This window comes from Rhinopithecus bieti, unplaced genomic scaffold (genome assembly GCF_001698545.2).
Source record: "Rhinopithecus bieti isolate Rb0 unplaced genomic scaffold, ASM169854v2 scaffold_26603, whole genome shotgun sequence".
Lineage (NCBI taxonomy): Eukaryota > Metazoa > Chordata > Mammalia > Primates > Cercopithecidae > Rhinopithecus > Rhinopithecus bieti.
The window spans coordinates 1,338,922-1,344,742 of NW_016812252.1; the positions used below are offsets into that span (position 1 = coordinate 1,338,922).

The 5,821-nt window shown below is 38.3% G+C and overlaps 1 pseudogene; it reads right to left on the reverse strand.

The window, feature by feature from the left end:
• Positions 1-3,549: 3,549 nt before the first annotated feature.
• Positions 3,550-5,480, reverse strand: LOC108544593 (heat shock cognate 71 kDa protein pseudogene; annotated as a pseudogene).
• Positions 5,481-5,821: the final 341 nt, after the last annotated feature.

The window sequence follows — 5,821 nt, forward strand, 5'->3', positions numbered from 1 at the left end:
CCCTCTACATGCTGCTTTAAATGTGTCCCAGAGATTCTGGTACATTGTGACTTTGTTCTCATTGTTTTCAAAGAACATCTTTATTTCTGCCTTCATTTCATTATTTACCCAGTAGTCATTCAGGAGCAGGTTGTTTAGTTTCCATGTAGTTGTGCAGCTTTGAGTGAGTTTCACATTCCATGCTTATGGATAGGAAGAACCAATATCATGAAAATGGCCACACTGCCCAAAGTAATTTATAGATTCAATGCTTTACCCATCAAGCTACCACTGACTTTCTTCACAGAATTGGAAAAAACGACTTTAAACTTCATATGGAACCAAAAAGAGCTCGCATAGCCAAGACAATCCTAAGCAAAAAGAACAAAGCTGGAGGCATCATGCTACCTGACTTCAAACTATACTACAAGGCTACAGTAACCAAAACAGCATTGCACTGGTACCAAAACAGATATATAGACCAATGTAACAGAACAGAAGTCTCAGAAATGACACCACACAGCTACAACCATCTGATCTTTGACAAACCTGACACAAACAAGCAATAGGGAAAAAATTCCCTATTTAATAAATGGTGTTGGGAAAGCTAGTTAGCCATATGCATATGAAAACTGAAAACTGAAACTGGACCCATTTCTTACACCTTATACAAAAATCAACTCAAGATAGATTAAAGTCTTAAACAGAAGACCTCAAATCATAAAAATCCTGGAAGAAAACTTGGGCAATATCATTCAGGACATAGACATGGGCAAAGACTACATGTCTAAAACACGAAAAGCAATGGCAACAAAAGCCAACATTGACAAACGGGATCTAATTAAACTAAAGAACTTCTGCACAGCAAAAGAAACTATCATCAGAGTGAATAGACAATCTACAGAATGGGAGAAAATTTTTGCAATCTACTCATCAGACAAATGGCTAATATCCAGAATCTACAAAGGACTTAAACAAATTTACAAGAAAAAAAACAACCCCATCAAAAAGTGGGCAAAGGATATGAAGAGACAATTCTCAAAAGAAGACATTTTTGCAGCCAACAAACATATGAAAAAAGGCTCATCATCAGTGGTCATTAGAGAAACGCAAATCAAAACCACAATGAGATACCATCTCATGCCAGTTAGAATGGTGATCATTAAAAAGTCAGGAAACAACAGATGCTGGAGAAGATGTGGGGAAATAGGAATGCTTTTACACTGTTGGTGGGATTGTAAATTAGTTCAACCATTGTGGAAGACAGTGTGGCGATTCCTTAAGGATCTAGAACTAGAGATAACATTTGACTCAGCAATCTCATTATTGGGTATATACCCAAAGGATTATAAATCATTCTATTATAAAGACACATACATACATATGTTGATTGTGGCACTATTTACAATAGCAAAGACTTGGAGCCAACCCAAATGTCCATCAATACTAGACTGGATAAAGAAAATGTGGCACATATACACCATGGAATACTATGCAATCATAAAAAGGATGAGTTCATGTCGTTTGCAGGGACATAGATGAAGCTGGAAACCATCATTCTCAGCAAACTATCACAGAGTGGAAAACCCAACACTGCATGTTCTCACTCATAAGTGGGAGTTGAACAAGGAGAACACATGGACACAGGGAGGGGAACATCACATACCAGGGCCTGTCAGTGGTGGGGGACTAGTGGAGGGATAGCATTAGGAGAAATACCTAATGTAGGTGATGGGTTGAATGGTGCAGCAAACTACCATGGCACGTGTATACTTATGTAACAAAACTACACGGTTTCACAAGTACCCCCGTACTTAAAGTATAATTAAAAAAAAAGAAAAAAAGAAGAGATAGAAAGGAAAGAAATAGCAAGGTGGTAAATTAAACCTAATGATATTGAAAACTTCATTAACTGTAAATAATCTAAAGACTTGAATTAAAACACAAAGATTGTCACATTGGACAAAAAAACAAGACCAATATATATGCTGCCCTGCCTATAAGAAATCGACTTTAAATATAATGGCACAAATAACAGTAAAAGGATAAAAACATATACTATGCAAAAATTAATTATAAGAAAGCTGAAGTGGCTCTATTAGTATCAAAGTAGATTTCAAACAAATACTATTACCAGAGATAAAGAGGACCATTTAATATTAACAAAGGGGTCAATTTGTTGAAAAAAAGTAATTATCCTACACATGTATAAACACAATAGGAGAGGTTCAAAATATATAAAGAAAACATATAAAAGAAATAGACAAATCACAATTAAAGTCTGATACTCCCTCTATCAGCAATTGATAGAACAGGTAGATGTAGACAGTAAATAAGTAAGAATACAGAATACTTGAATGACACTTGATCCAATTAACATTTGTAAAACACTCAATAGCAGCAGAATACTGATTTCTTATAAGTTAACATTGAACATGCAATAGGAGAGACCGTATCCTAGGCTATAGAACCACTCACAATAAAATTAAAAAAGATTGAAATCATACATAATAAATTCTCTTACATAAATGAAATTGAATTAGAAATCAATAGTATAAAGCTATTTCGTTCTCAGCCTATGATGTCAGTGTAGGACAGGTGAAAATGCTGGCTTTACATTACCACCCAGTAGTAACAAGACATTCCTTCCCCTTTCCTCCAAATTGGTGTAAGAGGAGGCTGAGTGAGAAGCTAAATATTTTGTTTTTTGACAGTTAAAAAATTTTTAATTGACACTGAGATACAGTGTGATGTTTCAATATATGTATACATTGTGTAATGATCAAATCAGGGTAATTAGCATATCTATCATCTCAAACATTTATTCATTTATTTGTGGTGAGAACATGTAATATCTTCTTTTCTAGCTGCCTTTAAATATATAATACATGGTTATGATCTGTAGTCAACCTACTATGTAATAAAACACTAGAACTTATTCCTTCTATCTAATTGTAACTTTATACTCATTGACAAACCTCTCCCTCTTCCCTCATTCCACCTTTTCCATCCTCTGGTGACCACTATGCTACTCTCTGCTTCCATGACATTAACTTTTGTAGGTTCTATGGATGAGTGAGATCGTGCAGCATTTGTCTTCTGTGTCTTAGATTCATTTAGCATTATGCCCTCGAAGTTCATCTGTGTTTCTGTGAATAATAGGATTTCATTCTTTTTTATAGTTGAATAGTGTTCAATTGTGTGTATATACCACTTTTTTTTTAGCCATTTGTCTATAGATAAACATTTAGGTTGAGTCTATCTCTTGGCTATTGTGAATACTGCTGTAATAAACACGGGAATGCAAGTTTCTCTTTGTTTTATTTTTAATGGTGCCGATTTTAAATAGTTTTATTTAAAACATTGCATTTTCCACTTATAATACAGTGTTTATAAAGTGCAATGTTATTTCCTTCCCCTGTGCATATGTTTCATATTCAAGTGTTGAAAATGCCCAGTAACTTACTAGAGCAGCTGAACTTTTTAAAACTGCCACAGAATTTGCTACAAATTTAGGTCCTTCAATGTTTTAAATGTGTGGAACAATGTTACATCTATACTTGTGTTGGGTTAATCAACCTCTTCAATAGTAGATCCCCAGGAAGCACCACCAGAGCGAGAAGCTCCACCACCAGGAAATCCCCCAGGCATTCCTCCTGGCATGCCTCCTGCACTCTGGTACAGCTTGGTGTTGATGGGGTTGCAGACTTTCTCCAGCTCTTTCTGCTGATGTTCAGATTCTTCCTTCTTGGCAGCCTGATTCTTACCGAGCCAGTTGATAATTTCATTACACTTGTCCAGGATCTTCTGTTTGTCATCACCGTTAGTCTTGCCCTGAAGTTTCTCATCTTTGACAGACGCTTTCATGTTGAATGCATAGGACTCAAGTGAATTCTTGGATGACACTTTGTCCCTCTGCTTCTCATCTTCAACTTTGTACTTCTCAGCTTCCTGGACCATACGTTCAATGTCTTCCTTGCTCAAACGGTACTTGTCATTAGTGATAGTAATCTTGTTCTCTTCCTGTACTCTTGTCCACAACAGAGACACTGAGGATGCCATTAGCATCAATGTCAAAAGTGACTTCAATTTGAGGAACACCTCGGGGTGCAGGAGGTATGCCTGTGAGTTCAAACTTGCCAAGCAGTTGTTATCCTTGGTCATGGCACACTCACCTTCATAAAACTGAATAAGCACACCCGGCTGGTTGTCGGAATAGGTAGTGAAGGTCTGTGTCTGCTTGGTAGGAATGGTAGTATTGTGCTTGATGAGGATAGTCATGATTCCACCAGCAGCTTCAATACTAAGGGAAAGAGGAGTGACATACAAGAGCAGCAAATCTTGAACATTTTCAGACTTGTCTCCAGACAGGATGGCTGCCTGGACAGCTGCACCATAAGCGATGGCTTCATCAGGGTTGATGCTGTTATTCAGTTCCTTTCCATTGAAGAAGTCTTGGAGAAGCTTCTGAATCTTGGGGATACAAGTAGAACCACCAACCAGGACAATGGCATGAATCTGTGACTTGTCTAGTTTGGCATCTCAAAAGACTTTCTCTATGGGGTCTAGGGTGCCACGCAACAGGTCAGCATTCTTTTCTTCAAATCAGGCACGGGTAATGGAGGTATAGAAGTCGATTCCTTCACAGAGAGAATTGATCTCAATACTGGCTAGGGTGCTGGAAGAGGGCGTACGCTTAGCTCATTCACAAGCAGTACAGAGGCATCTTACAGCTCTCTTATTCTCACTGATGTCCTTCTTATGCTTGTGCTTGAACTCAGCAATAAAATGGTTGATCATTCGGTTGTCAAAATCTTCTCCACACAAGTGGGTGTCTCTGGCTGTAGATTTAACCTCAAAGATTCCATCCTCAGTAGTGAGGATTGACACATCGCAAGTGTCACCTCCCAGGTCAAAGATCAACACGTTTCTTTCCATTCCAACCTTTGTGTCTAAGCCATAAGCAATAGCAGCAACTGCAGTTGGCTCATTAATAATTCTAAATACATTGAGACCAGCAATAGTTCCAGCATCTTCAGTAGCCGGACACTGAAAGTCATTAAAGTAACAGCATTGGTAACAGTCTTCCCAAGGTTGGCTTCTGCAATTTCCTTCATCTTTGTCAGAACCATAGAGGGTACCTCCTCTGGATAGAAGCTTTTGGTCTCTCCCTTGTATTCTACTTGGACCTTGGGCCTGCCAGCATCATTCAACACCATGAAGGGTCAATGCTTCATATCAGACCAGACAACAGCATCATCAAATCTGCGTCCAATCAGATGTTTGGAATAAAAAATGTTTGGCGTGTTGGTGGGGTTCATTGCAACTTGATTCTTTGTGGCATCACCAGTCAATCATTCAGTGTTCGTAAAGGCGACACAGCTTGGAGTGGTTCGATTTTCCTGATCATTGGCAATTATCTCTACTTTTCTGTCCTAGAAAACACTCACACAAGAATAGGTGGTGCCGAGATAAATACCAACTGCAGGTCCCTTCGACATGGTTGCTGGCATGTAGGCCTGGCTCCAACAAAGAAGAAAGCCACAGGAACCCCAAAAACTGCAGGTGAGTTCAATCGCAGGTTTCTCTTTGACATACTGATTTCTAGTCCTTTGGATAAATACTCAGTGGTGAAATTGCTGGATCATATGGTAATTATTTTTAAATGTTTTGAGAAACATTATACTATTTTCCATAATAGTTGTACTAATTTACATTTCCACCAATTGTGTATAAGAATTTTCCTTTCTAGCAGCTGGGTACAGTGGTGTGTGCCTGTAGTCTCAGTTACTCAGGAGGCTGAGGCAGGAGGATAATTTAGTCCAGGACTTCGAGGCCAACC